Below are 21023 nucleotides of genomic sequence, written 5' to 3' on the forward strand. Positions count from 1 at the left end.
AGATATTTAATTTTAAACACAAAGTCAGGGAAACTTCCATTTCAATGCAAACTATACTTCAGTATTACGGGAAAGAGAATACTCTTTGGAGATGTGCTGCCTAAAGCAGTAGTCACACTTCAACCCTGAGTATAATACGAAATTTCTGTCTTACAGTAAACAATTGCTAATCAACAAAGATAAAACAGCGTTTCGAAGTAGTCGCTGCATCTCGCATCAAAAGAAAGCAAGTCAATGTATATAAATCAAAATCTGTATACTTAGTATGGAAAGTGACTGTTCAAATGAGCTTTTGTGTTTGTGTGTGTGTGAACACTGAAATGTTTAAGTACCAAATACTTAGTTCCAACATCAGTTTAGAAACTCTTAGGAAATGAAAAGGAAAATAATTAAACCTGATTTTCCTTAAAAACAAACAATGAAAGAAACTTAAAAATTTTTGGAAAAAGCAAATTAAATTCTTCTAAGCACCTGGAATTTTGTTATGCTTCTCCCTGTTGCCATGATTTTTGTCCCACATAAACCAGGTATTAGTCTGACAAATGCTCACAGATAAACAATACTCTACCTATATGCATATACTGGTAAAATGGCCATGAAAGAAATTAATTGTAAACTGACTGCATCTTAAGTAGTCTAGACGTTACAATTTTTATAAGTATTTCAATAGCCTGTGTCCATGCAAATATAATAACACCATTCTTTCCTACAGTTCCATGTCTTCTCCGTGTCGCACTTCATCTTCCAGAAAGCACAAAAGAAAACCCATGCACTATTACTATTTGTAATATACATTACCAAATAGTTCTTAAAGACTTCATTAATGACAACAGTTTAAGTGGTTTTCTATCCCAACTTTAAGACACAAGTTATATTTTAACAGTCTTAGTCCTCCATGGTATATGCCCAATTTTTTTTTTTTTGAGTACTCTGCATTTTCAAAAAGTGCAAACTACAAACCAGAATACCATAGGTTTGCCTTTGATTTTTCTAATTTTTAAGGGGGGATCTAGTTTTATCACTTTTTTGCGCATATCAGCCAGTTTGTCCAAGGTAAGCAAATCAACAACTTTCTCCCCATTCCTGTGCATGTATCATGGTTACTCCAGCCAAAAGACTACCTCATTGGAACCATTTTCACGAGCAGATCTTTTGCATCAGCAACATCTCCCAGCCAAGTATCTGAAAAGAACTTTAAAAAACAATTTCCCAGCTACAAATTCAAGTATGTTGCAAAACTAATAATGCTTTCATTTGCTGATAGAAATCGTGACTCCAGTATCGAGTCAATTGCTATACAAATGGGATTAGAAATAGATGAAATGTGCAAGTGAGGAGTCTCTTGAATCAGGAATTTATCAATGTTCTCAAAGGTACATGTTGCCAAATTCCTTCTGATAAATGCAATGTTTTCCTAGGAGGAATTTCCAATCCTCTCATACACTATTCAGCAAAGGACCTCTGGTTTTATAAGCTTGGTTTCTACACTTGCATCATCTTTTGCATACGTAATCAGCAAAAGCATTAACTGTTTGAGGTGCTCCCTCCTCTACAACACCAACGTTTCAGAAATCAAATTCTTAACGTGACTTGCAAACACCTAAAAGGAACTTCCTCATAACATACAGTAAGCACCAAGCAATGCAGGAAGCAGCCTGCAAGATTTACATCTTGACACATGCAGTTTAAGTGAGTTTCCAATGTGACTTGTAGTTTTTGGACAAGCTCTTAGTCTCGTGTTATTTGCAGTTCTAAGTACTCTTGAATTCGGTTCAATCTACCTTGCACTTATACATCACAATATTTGTATTCTAACATCTCCACTACTACCTTTTACAATAACTTGGGAGAAAACGAAGGAATCAGATTTTTGAGCATTACATCATATTCCAGAGACACCGATTACTACATTGTTTCATGTTTACTTTAACACTACAATACTGATTAAGAATGCCAAGATATACAAGACCAGGCACCTAGAACATAAATACTTATTAAGTTGTGTGTACAGATAAGACCATGATGGCTGAAGTTAAGGTTGTCAATTCCTACTAGTTCTTGCAATTTACAAAGTAAGAGATGAAATGTTTGGTTTGAAACCATAACTTCCCCACAAATACAAATTAATGCAAATCATTACACCTCCATTTTAAGCTCTCACATATCCTTAGTCTAGACAAGCTTTGCTGAACAGTGCTCCAGTGTCTTTCTGTTCTCGTGGGTGTTCAGGCCCACCCCGCCACCCCATCCTTTTGCTCCTCCTGCCCCATTTGCAGTGGCCCACTCGGCTCCCTGGCACTGATTTCCCTGGCAGCCACCACACTGGGACTTCTCGAATGGAGGCAGGGATCTGAAAGTGTCCTGGTGGGGAACAAGTGTCTGGGGCAGGGAAGGAATATGGGAGCAGAGGGAGCAGATTTTCTTCTCACTCCGCTGTTTCCAGGCTACTTTCCATCTTGTCAGGAGAGGACACACACCCCCCACTTAGAGAAAAAATTAGTAATTGCTGTAGTTCATCTTGAACCAAGTATTCTAAATGAAAGTAACTGAAAAAACAATTAGCTATTAACAATGAGAGTTGCAAAACCAGAGTCTGCTTGCCTAAAACACCCCGGCTATGAACTCTGAACACAGGTTAAGAAAGCTGATGAGATTACCTGGTTAAAGACTATTTAACTCGTGACTTTTATGTAATACACAATTTCCTTTATTAGTTCAAAAGAGCTAGTATTATACTTACTAATACCTTCTTAATAACATACTTACTAATGATCTAAAACTCCAAAGCTGAAGAGCCAAACAGCGAAATGTTCAGCTGACACCTCGTAATTTGTTTTAGCCAAATCAAGACTGGGAGAAAGAAGTTCAGCAAACTAACTGTACTAGCTGAATTTACACCAGGACAGCAGAAGACAGATGCTAATAAACACAAACAGTTGCAGAATGCAGGGGAAACTACACACACTCTAGAAAAATCCAAACAAACCTGTCTCATTAGTTGCATAAACCTGGGAAAGAGACCCGGGTACTACTGCAGATAGTTCACTTCAGATTTCCGCTTAGCATGCGTCCGTGCCAAGAAAAGCTGAAGTGTTAGACTGCAACAGTAATAAGATATAGGGTAATCTTTAAAAATTATATTTGTATAGATGGACCCTATACATCAGCTGGATTACAGCACAAAGGTGGGGAGCCCATCTTAAAAAGGGGTTCTGTGGAATTTGGGTGTTCAGAGAAAGCAAGCATTTGGGGCAATGAAAACCTGATGTATGAAGAGACTGGACAGAATTGTATTACCCCAGAAAGGAGAGAAATGCTTCAAACACTAAAAAATATATTTAAATTAGTAACAGAGTAAGTAAACTAGAAACATTCACTGTCTGACAATAAGAACAGCAAAGCTGAAAGGTGGCAAATTTGAAAGTACAAAAATGAAAATGTAAAAATATCTATTTTAAAAAATATGAAAATTGATACTTCATGTACTGCACAAATAGAGCGCTGATGCTGCTGACGATAAGCAATTTATCAGGATTCAAACAAGGGTTAGACATGCACATGGATAACAAGAATATCCAAGAATATCCAGAATTAGTGTGGTTATTTCATACCAAAAAAAGTGCAGAACTGAAAGGAAGATAAAACCTCATGAGTCAGGATTTAAATCAATCTCTAATCCTTAAAAATTCAAATAAAGATTTTCATGAGGGGGGAAGATTATGTCACATGTAATTCTTGCAGGTTCCAGTAGTCTTTTGAGGTACCTACTAATCTTCAGTATCTTAAAGACAGGATGCTGAACTAGGTGCACTACAGATAATGGTAACTCCTGTAATCTCTGTTATTTAAAGTGAGCATCAATGCTGTGTATTCAGAGCATGAGCAGTTACTGCCCCTCCCTCCCGCTTACAAAGCCAGGAAAATATAATTCTGTCTTCCCACAGCTTTCATATAATCTTCACTCTTTAGTACCCACCTATTGATATGTCTGTGGCCTCCCTGGTATATCTTGCCTTCTTACTTCTTTTTCTATCTCCTATCCCAAATATCCTCATGAACTCCAGCATCTCTCCTGAATCTTAGGCTCTGCTCCTTGGTTTCTCCTTGCTCACATGAGCCATAGAGCTTTCCTGCTCTGCAGACAAAGCTGGCTTTTTGTGTCCCAGGAAAGACTGGAGAAAAAAGGTGGAGGTCCTTTCCCAAACACCACTAAATCCAAGAACCAAAATACCTCACTGTGGCTGTTACAGCAGATATAACTTGCCATGCACTTTCGTACGGGAAGGTCCTGAATGCCCCAAAGCTTTCTCTGCTTTTCAGTTGTACCAGCTGGCACAGTAAAACATACTACCTCTCCCTGCAAGCCTTTCTTTTCTGTCTTTAGTAACATGGTGGTGACAATTCACTGTTATCAGTTAATGCTTATGCTGACAGTTATTGGCCATACAATATAACTACACCTTGAGGCAACACGGTTCGCTTTACACCTCAGACATACTCTCACAGCCTGCCCACAAGCAATCACAGCTTTACCAAGTGACACGCTTTAAAATCTCCTTCTCCTCCACAGACAGATGATGACTTCTGGTTTTATTTTATTAAAGTACACACCCAGACTTTGCAGAACAACGTGACAGCCTCCAAAAGCACTGCAGAGCAGAGACCCAACAAACCTATGCCCATTTTGAGCCCAACTTGCGCCACATCCAGTCAGACATTCACCCAGCCATCACCTGCAAACGCCATCTCTACTGCCACATTACGTTCCTGAGCCAGTTCAAAATCCAGCCACCCAGCTGCTCATGGCAGCAAAGGGCTGGGGCAGCAAGGGGGCTGACGGAAGGGAAACGGAGGCAATGCCTGTTTCTCAAGCCCTGTATTCGGATTTATTCATAGCAGGCATACCAGTACGGTTGTTCAGGAAGCAAATACAGCTCCCCCATCCGAAGTTCCAGGAATTCAACTCACTCCGTATTTACTATATGTGGCTTTATAAAGCCACAGATCCACCATGAAAGCATTGAAAAGGTCATCGAACGCCACTCTTGTACACTATTATTTGTTTTCACCTTTTCAGTGTAATTACCAAGGACATTCACAAGAAATCTGTGAACATTTCCACTGTTACCTTGCAGCATGGCAGCCCTTTCAGCCGCAGATCAACAGCTGCTTTATGAACTCCATTCAATGGTTGCCAGGCGGAAAATGTTCAGAGAAAAGTAATTTTATTTACAGCTAATACATGGGACTTCAAATAACCAGTAATAAATACTCAACAGGACAAGACAGGTCCATAAGTCTCTCTCTGTGTGGCTAATGACTACAGTAGGTTGGCACAGGAATTGCAATTTACACCAGAGCTTCTCTGTCATCCCAAGCTGGCACTGCCCCTGCCTTCCAGGTGTTTGCTCCTGCCTGCCCTCTCCTCTGGGTGACAAGACTGTGTGCCATACTATGAACACAACCTACGTTTGCTGCTTCATCTTAAATCTACCTTTTACTACTTCTCTGAATGGGTTCACCACAGAGCCACTCGATGATCGTTCCAGCTTCTGGGTCAGGGCAGTGCAGGGGCTGGGCAAACCGAGTGGAAGTAAAAGAATAGCCTCAACAACCACCTCCACTGAAAATGCCAAAAACAGAGAAGAGTCTTCAGATTATTTGCATTCACGCACAGCAATCTGGCAGGCAAACTGCCAGAATAAAGAATAAAAAGAAGAATAAAAAGCTGGAAAAAGTTACTGAAGTTAAAATATTCGATCTTGAGCTTACAAGAAAAATTGAATCTCACCGTAAAGAGGTCTTGCACAAAGCAGAATCAGACCATCAGCTGAACGTAATACCTGTGATCCCACTTCTGTCTACATCAATATGACACTCGGAGAAGTGTCTGAAAACTCTCCGCTGACTGAATACATGCTGTAACAGCCAATGCAAGAGAGGTGAACAATGTAGCATTTTCATACAGATCACAGAAGAAATGCAACCAGGAGCCTTGATTATGCCTAACAAACTTCTCTGGCTTAAGACTTTTCCAACAAAACTTCTAGTGCAGTTGTAGCTGCACTTCCAAAGTCAGTGAAAATTCCTCATACTTCACAGATTTAGATATGTAAATGATGAAAGTATTGGAAACAAATTACTTGCGTTGCATGCTCAATCTCCCTTTCACTAAAGAAAAAGCAGTGGCAGATTTTAAAACAAGGGCAGAAGACCAAAAATGTAACCTCACAGCTACAGCGGCTAGCACCCAAATCAGCAATCACCTCTAGATTTTGTTTTCTGTTAGCATAACACAAGAAAGCTGACTTTTACCAGGCAGATGGTGAATCAGTATGCACAGGTAAGGTGTGTGAGTGAAAGTTGCCTAAACACTCTTCACTGCTGGATTTTCCTGATTCAACTCCACACTCTTGGTATTGTACTAGTATCTAGCGTTTCTGCCTTCAAGCTTTTTAAAAGGAAAAGAGTCTCTGACAGCAATTAACTGCAATTTATTTCTAGTATCACAGATTCTATGAACAAATATAAGAACATCCAGCAAGCACTTGGTACACACACATAACTTAATTCAAGTTTAATCTATACTGCCTTTTGTTGGTCAATACAGGATCACCAAGAGACCTAACTGAATTACAACCTTTCCCTTCAAGACTGTGAACTGGGCACTAAAAGTAAGGGTGAACCCTCCTGCCCAGTTTAAAAAAAAAAAAACACCTACATATTTTAATTCTACTGATAATACATATAGATACTTAAAAAAACCCCAACTTTTTCCTATTTAAACTACAATACCTTATCTAATAGTTGGGCTAGGTCTTATGTGAATACAGCAGTTCTGCAAAGAGCCCAGTAGAAGGTGGGGGGAGAGACCAGAGCAAGCATTTCCTAAGGCATTAACAATGAAAAGCAAACAAATGCCTCTCCACTGTCTTATCCCCTTTGAATTCAGAAATTCCCCCAAAAGAGTCAGACTTCACTTATACAAAACAAAATGTCAAAACAAATCCCAGAAAGGTTATAAAGTCATTGGGTAACTATTATTATTGTTGAAAACATAATCCATAAACACGTTCTATTTATAAATGCTCTGTCCTCATACTGAATGCACTTAGGGTATTAAAAGACTAATTCACAATGCTTTATGTCTGTGATCCTTAACATGCAACAGAATTGTGATAACTACTTATAAACAGTTAGTGAATATGTGTAGAAAAAAAACCAACACCAAAATACCCCAAAAGATGTCTGCAAACTGAATTTTAGAGAACACAGCGATTTTTAAGGATGTCCTGGGCAGTATACACAACCTATTCACAAAGACTTCATGAGAACTTGCTTGTGTCTGAGAATTCAGCACATCTTGTAGTTCTTACACATTTGTTGCCAATATCACATTTATGGAGTGCATCTACATACAAACTGACGGCACTTTACTATAGCTTATCTTTTCTCTGATATTATTTTTAGAACATAAAAAGCACCTAATTTTCAACCTATGCTAGTTTCTTGTAATTCCTACTAACTGTAGAAAGAATCCTTCCTTTCACAAAAAATGAAACCATGTGAAATTGTCAAAATACACGCCTCTCTCCTCCAGGTGTCTGCCCAAAGTACTGTGGCTCACTTTGCGATGTGTAGCTGCTGGTTACTTAATAAAAATTATAACAACAATGTATCTGAACAGTATCATTTGTACGCAGACCTCTTTAACACAACATAAAATACGGGCATCAACTGATTTTTTATGACAGCACGTCAGAGCTAACACTCCCACTGAATACATCACGAACCCCAGGAACAAGCTCTTTGCAATTGGAACAGGCCTTGCAAATTAATAATCAGTACAGTCACTCATGACGAGGTTTAATTTCTGGCCCTAGTCAAATTCTCCTTTTACCTTTGACTGAAACGGCAGTGGGTGGAGAACTGAGGAATGAATGGCTCCATGAGATCTGAAGCCGACCTCTCAGCACAACTGACTGCAGCGACACGAAGCCAGCCACTTCTCATATCTGCACTTCTAACTTCAGCGCTACACTGTCACCACGCACTAGCCTGATGGCATTTTTTAATAAAAAAGGAAGATACGGTTACACCCGTACTGAGACTAGTGAGGTATCTTTCTGTGCGTGCATGCGTGACCCCAAAAGGCAGCCCCTGTGATGCCACTAGACGCTGCAGTTCACCTACAGCGCTCACCTCTGCAAACAGCAGGTACCTCACACGGCGAGGTGGGGACGGCACCTGCTCAGCCCATGGTGAAAGCTTGCTGGAGGTGGACCAGCACCCATCTAAAAGCCACGGGGTGTATTAATGCAGCCTGAACCCAACTAACGTGAGTACAGCAACGGGTACAATAAACTAACATCTCTGTTCTGCTAACGAGGCCCTGTGCCCAAGCCAGTACACCCCACCTCTTAGTTCGGGTTGTTAGCTTGGGCTCAGCGCCACGCTAAAGCAGCTACATGACCCCTGCAAAAGGAGGGAGGTTGTACCCGGCTGGCACAGAGAGCAACTGAGAAACAGGGCTCTGGTACCACCCACCTATCTAGATATGCCAAATAAGTAATTTATCCTGCTGTTCTGGTCAGCAAGTAGAACATTTTGGGCCACCTCCTTTCATAGTAAACATTGGCATGTGAAGGTGTTCCAGCAGAAGAGCTAAGGCAGTCCAGAGTGACAGAAAGGAAAGCTAATCTGCAAGTGGACAAAGACCTTCTCCTTCCCCAGTGACAGGGAGAAAATGGGAGATGATGTTAGAAAAGAGGACTGTGTCCCTACCAACAATTAAAGGAGCATTTAGAGCAGAAAATGATGCCAAGTTAGCAAGGTTAGGATCCATCTAAGAAGGCGCACATGTTCCTTTTTTCCACTGGGTAGACCTGTCAGGACTTGAGATTTCATCTTGACCTGCCAGAGTCGTTCAGATGGACCATATTGTTCTCCTCCATGTGCATTTCTGTGTCTTGTGGCCTTTTACTGCCCCATCATCCATTCTGGCAGAGTAAGACCCACCTAAATGCTACATGAAATATTTGACGTTTTGACATGTTGTAAGGATCTTTGTCCACATGCCAAGCAACCTTTAAACATCCCAGATCAGCGGCATCAGCTGGAGGAACTGCTGCAATCCCAAACCTGTGGCAGCATGCAGCTCTGTAGGGAGAGCCTCTATACACGTTTGTATTAAATAAATGGTTATCTCCGAGGTGGGGAAACTACTGAAACTTGTTCTCTGCAAACAACTACAGGAGCGATGACTGACTGCTCAACAGAGCTACTCTCCTAGAAAGAGTGAATTAGGACTATGATGTTGTTAAGACGAGGGTATTTAATAACAGTGCCTCCTGTGCTGGTGTTGTGCTGTAAGAGATTTGCATAGTCTCGATCACTGGGTCCATGACAAATGCTTAAGTGAACAAAGCTAAAGCTACTTCAAAATTATATAGAAGATCACCCAGCTCTCTTTTGGTGCTCAGAGCAGATCAGGAACAACTTACTAAAAAATAAAAATAAAACCCAGAGCATTACACAGACTCACATCAGTCTGGTTAACCTGAGTGCTCCAAACCCAAGGGCCAAGAATACAACATACAGTAATCTTACACCTGTAACAGAGAAAGGAAACACATCCATACAGGTGTTTCCTTAATTGTAGTAATTTAAATTACATACCAGGTATGATTTAATGGAAGCATATGCAGGAATGTGATAAAGACAGATAACCATACAAACATGTTAATTATTACCTGAAATCTTTCCATTCCAAAGTAATTTGTTTCCAGAGTCTCTATTAATTTTACAGTGTGAAAATATTAACAGACGTCACATTTATCAGAATAGCGTACTGTAAGACTGGACTGAAGGTTCTTAAGAGATTACACTGATTAAAGATGACATTCTAATGTAATATGAATGTAAATTTATATTCTGAAACTTAATCTTCTGGAAGGTCCCAGAAATTCAGGGGACTTTCCCATGAATAAAGTAAATGTTTCCTTTCGCACCCTATAATGAGGGGGGGCAACTGTCAGCATTTAAAGTTCATTGTTTGGTCTCAAACGTTAAATTAGGTATCTGAATTTCATCATCCATTTGTTTTGTTCATGTAAAAATTAAAAAGAAGTCTGAGTTTTGAATACTGTAGGTCACCTCAGGAAAATACTGCCGATTGAAAAAGGTCAGATGTTGGAATCCCGAAGTGATACTGATCACACTTGTTTTCACATCATTCTTCTGTTTCAGAGAACTATCAAATCAGCTAAGAAATTCAGGGCAAGCATGGAGTTTTAGGTATTATCAGCACCATAGTTAAACTTGACAAGAGAATTTTAGGTAGAATTTGTGTCTGTGCTGAGATTTTGTCTGCTGGTGAGAAGGGACAGCTCCGTTGCTAGTGTTTCTAACACACTTCTGAATGTCAGGGGCTAAAGGATTAATTCATTAAAAATGCTGCTTCATATATTCACGCTGCAAGCTTTATAGGCATAAACCATTAAAACAAACACTGCTCATTCCGTTTGATGCTGGAAACGAATGTGTATTTCTAGAGTTCAACCCACAGTATAGGAGCGTGAAGTTACATAACTTGGCAAATATTGGAAAGTCTTGTTTAAAAAAAACCACAACACTTATAATGAGTTCAGAAAGAAAACACAACAAAATGGATGTTTCAGACCAATGCTTTCACTGTTTTATTAATAGATTATCTTTAGAACTGGTCACCTGAAAGTAAGATAGACTGAATTATTTATACAAAGCTGACAATTACCAGATATAAAGTCAAATGCCTGAAACAAATTCAAAATAACCTGTATCTGTACAAGCAACATAATTTCTGTTATGATTTAATAGCTTTGTTTCTTTCTTAACAGGCAGTATAGACTATTTTTTGCTTTAACGCTCTCAAGTAAGTGAAAACTTTTGAGTTCTTTCTGCAGTTGGAGTGCTACAGTAGAGTATGCCCAGGTATGCACAAGAAAAACAGCACTTCTTTACAAACCTTGCCCTTGTCCAACTTCTGAATGCATCCTATTCACAAAATTTATTGCAACATTAAAACTGAAAGATTTGGGGCTTAAGCCACACCTCAGACTTGGAAATATTTTAAATCCTAAAATTACTCTGGCTTTACTAGTTACATTGAAATCATCATTGCTTGGTCAATTAGCACTAGTCTTGAAGCAACAGCAGACACATTATCTTGCTTAATGCACCAAAATTAAATCTATGACCCACCCTCTCCCTAAAAACCAACTGAAACGAAACAGTGACCAAATTTTGTAGTAAAATAATTTTGACTAATGTTATCAACTGAGTGGATTCTGGTTTATTTTTCATGAATTTTTATATTTGCCTGGATGGTGCAGGAGAGCTTCTCAAATGAGAAAGATCTCTCATACGCCTGCCAGGCAGATCTACTCTGCAAAAGTATCACCTCCAGAACAGAGAATAATTTATCTTGGTTCTAAATTACTTAACTGGAGTTTAAGACCTGCATTACCTGGGGGCAACCCAGCTGTCTCCATGGAACAGAGATGTGACTTGCTGGCAACACTGAAGGTCAGAACGATGACCCTGAGTAAGCAATGGGAGCCACTGATGAACCAGAAAGGGCCAGAGAAAGAAACAGAATCCGTGTTTTGCATCAATGTGTTGCACACAAAAGAAAATCTCCATTTTGCTTTCTGCAACTACAGTCGTACAAGCATTTCTGTTGGCAGCACTGCCAGCTCAGGCTCTGCTTTCCTCCGGATTCTTTCTTATTCACTTCTTTACAGCTGTCTGTGAGGCTGTGTAGTAAATGGGACTGGGCAACCAATTTGCACTACAGACAGACCAGAAAATGCAACTTATTTTTATCCTGGACCAGTTCTCCAATCCAGTTCATGTCACTGCCTCACAGACAGCTGTACCAGTGCTACTGGCACAGGAACAGGGAAGGTGGAGCAGAGTATACCCTGTGGCAGCCAGGCTTGCCAATGAAAGCAAAGTAGATCAAATCATGGGTATAGGTGTCATAAGACTGCGGCAAGTCAACGAAGATGCTGAAGAAAAGAAAACATCTATATTCTGTAATTTGATTATCATTGTTTTACTGATGACTCTGCTTAAGAGTGGGAGGCTGGAAACAGGAGGATTATTTTTTATACAGTCAACATTAGCTTTCTGAGGATTGGGCAGAGACGCATTTTTCAAACAGCCACATCGCTGACAAAGCAGTTGTTTGCAGCAGGTAACATACTTCTTCCTCTACCCAGCCCAGCATAATGTGCACTGGTTATACACTCCGCATTAACCTTATGCTACAACTTTCATGCTAGTAGTTTCAGCCATAATTATTATTTTAAAACCAGGAAGACAGGCCAAGGTATCTATCAGTTTGTAGTAACAGTGAAACTAAAGTGAGCTCACCGCCCAGGTGCCTTGGGCCAACTGACCAAGGTATTGGACCTGGACCCCTTCTGGAGCTTCATCTTTCAACTTGGGCTTGGTTAAAGAGATGTTATATATAATTCTCCCCATCTGACTGGATTCCTCATAAAGATAGGGACCTAAGAGTTACCCTGATCCAACCTCTTGAGGAGACCAAAACCCGCCTCTGATGAGGAGTAGCTAGTTCAACCACACAGGTGTCACCAGGCTTTCAAAAGAGGGAAACTTTCCTCTTGTGTTTTTTTCTTCAACTGAGACACTTACTGTGTTCTAGCTTTCCTAGCTGTAAAGACAAGCTGACATGGATCTGATCACCATGGACAGAGCCTGACTCTTCCTTCTTTCACTCCAAATCATGGATGTATTTCAGTTCCCCAAGATGGGTCTGCTGACCCAGCTCTCTGCTGCTGAAAGGAGACAGTTGTGTCCCCCTCCTTCCTTTCCCTACAGTCTCCCTGTGGATTTGCACCAGTGTTGGTGCTAACAGCATCTCAATCACCAACTGATTCAGCTTACTCATGCAGAAGAAAACTAACCTGGCAAAAAAGCACAGTTTTCTCCTGGGTTAGTGATTTGAACTGGCTCATGAGATTTTACATATAATCAACACTACAGCCAATGTAAGGGAAGGGCAAACACCACACAACCAGGAGCAGGAGAGAAGTAAGGAGTAAGATGTCTGTCTCTTGAGAGCCACATACAGTTGTATCAGCTCAGATGAAACCACAGCAACAGACTTCTTCTCTTGGTATTACGCTGTAGCATTAGTACACCTGCCCTTTTTCACATCTTCCCTCCCTTGGTATCTCCCAGAATTTTCCTATCAGCAGAAAAGAGAAAAATTTGGATGAGTTTCCCGAAGAGGGGCAGGGGTCCTACTTCTATAGTAACGCCCTAGGCTTTTTCTCTACAATCTACAAAGGCATAAATTCACAAACCCTGCTCATATTGCATGTCACTGGAGGAGTGGACAGGCACCAGCAGAGTTTGAGGCCAGGCCAGCCACACAGAGCCAGAGGAAAAGTCATCAGAAAAAGGCAAGAAAATAAATGCTTCCCATCTATTATTCCACAGGGTATAAAAGATAAGCTAGATGAGAAGAGATTTTATATTCAAGCCCTAACAAAGGTGCAAGGGAAAGCAAAATCCAATTGATATTTGAATAGCAGTAGAGAACGAGAGAAGATTTAGGGTAGCATCTATCAGAAAAATGCATGTAATATTGGAGCCAAAACGTCACAGGAGGTTGTAGAGTTGCTGGAGAGATGATTAAGAAGATTGCAGCAAAACGCTGCAGAGAACGGCGACGGGAGCTTAGGAGTTAGAACAAAGCATGTGAGAACAGGACTGAGGAAGTGAACATAATAGTTGTTTAAAAAAACCACACAAAAGGTGTTTAAGCCAAGATAAATAAGTAGCACAATAAACAGTATGTATACATGGGAACAGCTGCTGCTCATGTTCATTTGCTCATATTTAGCACACGTAAAAACTTAAACTTAGCTAAATGATCCAGTGCTGCAGCAAGAACACAACAGGATCTATGCCATCCAGCTTAGTTATAAACACAGCAATAATTTAAAAATTGTTATGTAGGCTGCATTTTCTCATTTAGCAGCACTGCTGTTGGAGCTGCCCTTATGTTCCTGCTCATTCCAGCCCCATCCCTTCCCCTGATTATGCTGGTATGGCTACTGTGCAGCCATGCAGCAAGCAGGGGAGGGAATGATCCAGGTGAAAAATAACCAGGCTCCCCACCCCTCACCCTGCTGGATCATTTCCCCAGTCAGGTCTACCATGCAGTAGCCCAAACATTCGTGCCAGCGCAATGGAGAAGACAAGAACAAATCACCAGACATGGAGGTTGCTTCAGCCAACATTACTGTCAAAAAAAGTATGCGGAACTACAGTTTCATTCCATCAGGAAGTAGATAAACTTCAGAAATTCCTAGATTTTTCAGCCTGACATTTCTTTTTTTTTTAGTCTGCTCAAGAAAAAACCCTGCCCTTTCCTAAGTTTAGAAAGCTATCTGAAAAAGTTTCTGCCAGAAGAGGAAAATACAACCCAGCTTTAGTTTTTCCAAATGCAGGGAAAAAAGTTTTGCTGATAATCTCATTGACCAAACAAGCTATTGCTGGAACAACACTTAGAGGATCAGAGATTTTTACACATTGCTTGAACTCTCCTCTCCAAAAAGTGTGAAAACATCAAGGTTAGACATTTTTGTTTCAGTTTCCTGCATGAAGGTAGCTTCAAAATAGCTCATTATAAGGCTTCCTGCAGCTTTGTCTAAACTAGCTAGTGTTGTCTTGTCTCAGAGACCAATTGAAAAGTAATGAAATCCAGAACAGCAATTGGCAGGACTCTCCTATCTTTGGAACTGTTTTTCCATCTTTCACCTAATGGGCTTGATTTATGACAAACATCAAATCTCACAATACTCTCAGAAGAAAACCAGGTACGCTTATTATCTTAAGCGGTAAAAGAAACCCTGTACCTATGCACTTTGCTCAAAACCATTGAGAGTACCTAACAAGCATCAGTGATGCTTTAAACTTGTATGCATGTATGTATGTTTTACATATATATGTAAAACATATACATGCATCCAAATAAGAGTACGCTTCCTCCAAATTCTTTACCCTCTCCCCTTTAAGTGGCTCTTCCACCACCTACAGTTTTCTATTCTCTCCTCTTCGCAGAGGATACTCTAAATCCAGCACTGCCATAAAAAACCAGCAGCAGCATGAAATGAGAAAATGCTTGTCTGTTTTCAAACGCTTTTTTACCTAAAAGACCAACTAGACCCTGGCACATCTTCATCTCCTGCACAGCTGACAAGGCTGTTTTAGAAACATGGAAAAATGGAAGGTGTTGTATTTGTTCTCACTCACCTTTTTAACTGCGCTACAACCAAGTGATCTAAAAGTTTTGAAGAATAAAATAGGTATCAATGACTTCATGCTGGGAGACATACAAAGATCGTTAACTGCAGATTGCTCAGGTTTTCATAATCACCATGAAATATGACGACACAGACTGCAGCTGAGGCAATACAATTTTTGATTCAGAGAAAAATCACTGCCTTGTCATGAACCTTTAACTGTATGCAGGTAGGGCACCAGAGAGCTCAAACCAAATTCAGTAGAGTTGTTTCTGTGGATGAGGATTGCTGTCATGTCCCCTGAAACTAACTTTAGATTACAGGCAGAAAGCTAGCACGGCCTTCTCACTGCACAAAAGCCTTGAGAAGTGCAGCGTGAGTAACTGATCTCCACTTGCTTCCAGAGATCCGAAAATAGAGGTGAAGTGTGAATATCCCATTTGTTTCACAAGGGTGTCAACAGAAATTCCTAGTCAGGGCCATGTCTACTATCAAAATCTGCACCTACAGAGCTGTAGCTGCACTTAGGCAAGAAAAAGCTGTTTGTTTCTTACTGCAGCAGAACAGCTATTTTCCAGAATAAGATCAGCTACTACAGAATATTTTATATTTGACATCAGTACCAGCAATAGCTACGCTGGTGCAGGCTTCCAGGAAACAGACAGATTGAAGACTTGACAGTCTAAATGAGATATTTCTAAATTTTCTGGATCAACAGACCTCTCTCCCCTTTGAGACCTTTGGGTTTGGTTTTTTTTTTTCACCCAGGGTAGCAGACACCCTTATCACCAAAAGTGGGGGGGGGGGACGGGGGGGACGGAGGGGGAGTACTAATCTAAACATTGATATTCTATCAATGAAATTCAAGCATTAAAAATTACTACACTCTTCTCTCCTACATGCAAATATTTCATTTTAGGTCACCTGTAGGTGATGCTTAGCAAATACACAACCACCGCTCTGCTCCCTTTTCTCTCTGATCTGTGAGGATACAAAGCTGGTGGGGAAATGCAGAGATCTGTGTTAGAAAATACTGATCTGAGAGTCTTCCACTCTATTATGAAACAGAATAAAATAAAATGTTGTGTTTCTAAAGCTACAAAAAGCAAGGATTTACTGTCACATTTTTGTATTTGAAATGAAGTGCATATTCCATCAAACCAAGAATGAATGAAATACACCAACCACTAAGCTCTCTTTAATCACTTATCAACAGCTACATCGCTTACTGAAGTCCTCAGATGTCTATTAATCAATTAGAACTTTAGAAACCCTCTTCTCATGTTGGTATTATTCAGAGTGAAGTGATGTAGAGCACCTTTGGCCTTCATTTCAAAAGAAGTGGTGGAAGTGACAGAAAACAAATTCACATACAAGGAAGGACAGGCCTATCTATACATGTGACTCACAAATACCCATCTTGAATAAAAACTTATTTCATTGACTTCACATTTTACTGTAAAAATCCACATTTGTTGATACAGGGAAAGGAAGCAAGTAGAGTCTCAAAATTCCTGTATTTCGAAATACAGTACTTGGTGGTCACAATGGGACTGAACAGAGATATCCAATATTCCTAAATAAGTCTCTAGTCCTTTATTTAAGAAATAGGAAATTTGTTTCTAACCCCAGGAAAAAAAAAAATTGTGACAGGTGTTATTCCAGAAGCAGATTATGTACAGGCATTTCAATATTTAAGAGGGAAAAGAAAACAAAAAAAAAGATTGAAAAAAAATGTTTTGGGGAGGAAAAGTCATATGACCTATAAAAATTTTTTATCCTTGTATACATTTGAGAAGTGTAACAATCTTTGGTTACAAGAAGTTTTTTTAAGAAGACTGACATGTTATTTTTACTTATTGCTGTACACAAAAATGCAGATATCCAGGTTTTGCAAGGAGAAATAAAGCCAAACTAATGTCTTCTATTCTACGCAACAAAATGGGAAAAAAGCCCCACAGCTGCAGCGAGGGAAGGCTGGTGTAAGGTGGAAAAGGCAGTCAAGTTGACATTTGCTATTAAGGCAGGGATAGAGGTCAAATCCTGCTCGCTGTGCAGCACCCAAGAGCCTGTGGAAGACTGGCAAAGGCAAACCCCAAACCGAGACTTACCAGCCACAGCCAGGCTCAAGTTCACTTTGGGTTAAAAATACTAACAGGAAAGAAACAACGCAGCGAAAGGGAACCGTATCTCTGTTACGTGATCTGCGCATCGGGCTTAAAGCTCTTCCCTCCGGTATTTCCCCGGAGCGCGGTGTTGGGTGACCGAGCACCATTACCCCTTTTACAGCCTCCTGGAGACGGCCGTGCCCCACGCTGCAAATAAAAGTAAACCACCAGACCAAGCGCTGGCCCGAGCTTCTGTGCACAGATTTTATTAAAAACTTCTCGTTACAGAGCCTAGGAGCGTGTTACAGAGCCTAGGAGCACCCCCCGTACTCGCTTCCATCACGGCAAGAGTTTGTTTATTTATTTATACAGCGCACTCGGGTCACCGGGGAAGTGAAACTCTCCGGGCGCGGAGCGGCGGGCGAGGGGGCCGGGGCGGCCCCGCAGGAGGGCTGCCCGCCCGCCCGCCCCGCCGCCACGGCCGGCCCCGCGTCCCCGGAGCCCGGCGGGGCCGCGCCGGCCGGGAGGCCGCGCCCGGGGCCGCCGCCGACCGAGGCGGGCAGCGCCGGGGGAGGACGAGGGGCGCGCGGCGGCGGCGGCGGGGCCGCAGACCGAAGCCCGCGCGGAGGGGCGGCGCGGGGAGGGGGCGCCCCGCCGCCGAGGGGGCGCGGGTGGGTGCGCGGCCGTCCCCCGCCGCCGCCGCTCCCCCCTCGTCGTCTTCCTCCGCCGCCTCCTCCTGGGGCCGGGGGGCGCGATCCCCCTTCCCCGCCGCGGTGAGCGCCGCCGCTGGCTGCCGCCAGAGTCGCCGCCGCCGCCCGGCCGTGGCGGCCGCCGCCGCCGCCGGGGCCGGCTCCCATCCGCCATTATCCTTTGTTCGCGGCGCGGCGGCGGCGGGGATGTTGCAGGGCTCGGCTCCATCTTTAAAGCGGGCGCCCCTCCCGCGGGCGGTGCAAGGCCGGGCCCCCGCGTCCTGCCGCCCGGCGGCTCCCCTGGTCCCCGCCGGGCTCCATTTCCTTCCCTCCCCCCCGCCCCTGTTTGCTGGGCGCCTTCCTCCTCTTACCGGTTACCAGGCTGCTCCGTCACTGCTTTCGTTCGCGCCTAGGATCTCGCCGCAGTTTTATTCTCTCCCCCACGTAACACACCGCGTCAAACTACACCTCCGCCGCGTCACTCACACACACACAGGCGCTCCCAGCCCGGCGACAGGCAGGCAGCGGCCGACTGAGGAGCGCCAGCCAGGGAGCAAGCGCCGAGCGCGCCGCGGCCCGTACGGAAACCGCCGAGCGCTCACGGAAAACGCCGAGCGCCCGGCAGGCGGCGGGAACGGCCGAGCGCGCCGCCGGCCCCCGCGGAAAGAGCCGAGCGACCGCGGAAACGAACGAAGCGCCCCGGAGGGGAGGCGGAAAGAGCCGAGCGGCCGCGGGAAGGCGCGAACGGCGCTTCCGCCCGGGGCGGCCCGCGCGGAAAGCGCCGAGCGGGGCTGCGGGGGGCGCGCGCCCCCCTTACCCCCCCGCCGCCGCTGCCGCCGCCGGGCGCGCGAGCGGGGCCGAGGGGGCCGGAGAGCCGCGAGCGCGCGCGGACAGGGCCCGGCCGCCCCGGGGGCGCGTGGCCGAGCGCGGGGCCGTCTGCCCCAGAGACCCCGCTGAGGGCCCCGGGCCCCCGAGTTCGCCGCGCACGTCCCCCGCACACGCTGGCGCCCCGGGAGACCCGCCGGCCCCGGGGCCGCAGGGCTGCCCCCTCCCCGGGCATCCCTTCCCGGGGTGCCCCGCTGCCAGGGCAGCCGCCCAGGCGCCTTTCTTGAGCCCCCGATTCTCCCCCAAGACCAACCCCGCCTTGTCTGCACAGGCACGACATGGCGGGTGAGGTGCCGCGGCGAGGCCGTGCTGTCCCTCCTCGGTGCCTCCCGGCTGCCTGGCGTCCCCACCGTCCCCTCCCCGGGTGGGGAAGCGCTCCCGTCCTTCAGGTCGCTCCCCTAAACCTTCATCTGCCTGGTTTTCGCTCCCGGCCGTGGCTCCCATCCCGCTCCCAGCCCTCTCTGGCCCTGTGGCCAGCCCAAACGCAGGTGCAGGGTGACTGCTGCTCCATCGTGACAGAAATAACAAATATCCCCGTGAAACCCCCCAGCCCTGTCCAGCCGGCCTCCACCAGCGCTGGACGGACAAACCTGTTTTGGCGGAGGTGCAGACACCCTCACCAGAGCTGTAAAACCGCAATTTTCAGAGCAGCTGTGGCCGAGGCGGCAGTTTGCACCCATGGTGCCAGCCCCGTGCTTCGGCACCTGTCAGGAGGGACAGACATTGTCACGACGGGGCAGGGGACGAGATACAGGTTTGTGTCTCCTCAGAGAAGAGGAGCAGCCGCGTGCTGTGGCCCTCAACCTCATCTGCAGTGCCAGCGTGATGTCCATGGCTGTGGTTTTAAATGTTGGGTAGGTGAACGTTTTGTAGGAAAGGTTTTTCAAAGAGTTGTTGCCACCGTGGAGCAGGGAACGGGCTGGCTGGTGCTCCAGCCGGGTGAGTCCAGCCCTGTCTTCTCCAATTCGCGAACACAGCTGAATGCACGCGATCATACACCCTGAAGAATGAACTTCTCGAACTACAACCACATAAAAGCTGTACATAGCCTGGAAGAAAGTAATTTTCGTTTCACGAAACCTCAAGATGGCACCACATAACAAGATTTGAAGCTCCAAATCTGGTTCATTTTTGCAGCCCGCCTGGCACGGCCACCCTGCGAGACACCGCTGCGAGGCCGTAACTGCCGCAGGCACCGCATCGGACGACAGCGGTGCAAAACTTTAAATTAGTTTTGCTCTTGTCAAGTCTTGTTTTCTCAAGAAGGTTGAACTGATTTTACTTACGCTGAGTTTCATCTAACTCCATCAAAAATTACAAGAGACGGTGCAGAGAGCGATTACAGGTTTACTTTGCCGTTGATTTTGTTGATTACAGTTATTCTAAAATAAACTGAAAAAACCCACTTTTGACATTAAAAAAAAAAAAAAAAGGCAGCTCAAGTTAAACAGATAAAGCATTGTTTTACTGACAACACATACTATGGCTTGGGCCACAGCTCATTTTCTGCTTCTCCTGCGCTTTTTCCCTCTGACCTGCCTGCCGACAGGAGCTCCAAGGTTGCAGCACAGCGTAGCCTCCGCTGCCACCCTCCCCGTGCCCGCTTCTCTCCCTGGGTGTTGTGGACCCGCGCTGTGCCTTTGGCTCGTACCTGATCCTGTCTGCAGTATCCAGCTGACATCATTTTCGGAAATTATTTTCTCTTTTTGGAGTCTGCTAGGATATGAAAGCTCGATCCACTAAATAAGTCTTTTACAACTCCTATTGGGAGCAGAATTTTTCTGCCATTTAAAGCTTTTGAGACAGGCGAAAAATCTAAAATCAGTGTTTCTAATTTGGTCTATTCATTGACAGTGAATGGAAATGCTTCTCACTCCAAATCGCCGGTAGAGGTGTGAAAGGCTTGTCTCACAATCATGTCCTTCTCATTTCGCTCCACTAGATACTGAAGTAGAGGGTTGGTTTTGATAGTGTTTTGATATTTGAACTCTAGCCCCATTGCATAGAGTTTTAATATT

At 44.0% G+C, this 21023-nt stretch overlaps 1 protein-coding gene across 3 annotated transcripts in view; it reads right to left on the bottom strand.

Annotated features, from left to right (window-relative positions):
• Positions 1-18819, bottom strand: part of CREB1 (cAMP responsive element binding protein 1) — a 44100-nt gene extending 25281 nt beyond the window's left edge. The window contains exon 1 of one of the 3 annotated variants that reach the window (XM_075511218.1): positions 18492-18819. The gene's annotated coding sequence lies outside the window, so the exon portion shown is untranslated. The remainder of the gene's footprint in view (positions 1-18491) is intronic. The other 2 variants (XM_075511217.1, XM_075511216.1) reach the window with 2 other exon arrangements.
• Positions 18820-21023: the final 2204 nt, after the last annotated feature.

The sequence above is a fragment of the Mycteria americana genome, chromosome 9 (assembly GCF_035582795.1).
Source record: "Mycteria americana isolate JAX WOST 10 ecotype Jacksonville Zoo and Gardens chromosome 9, USCA_MyAme_1.0, whole genome shotgun sequence".
Lineage (NCBI taxonomy): Eukaryota > Metazoa > Chordata > Aves > Ciconiiformes > Ciconiidae > Mycteria > Mycteria americana.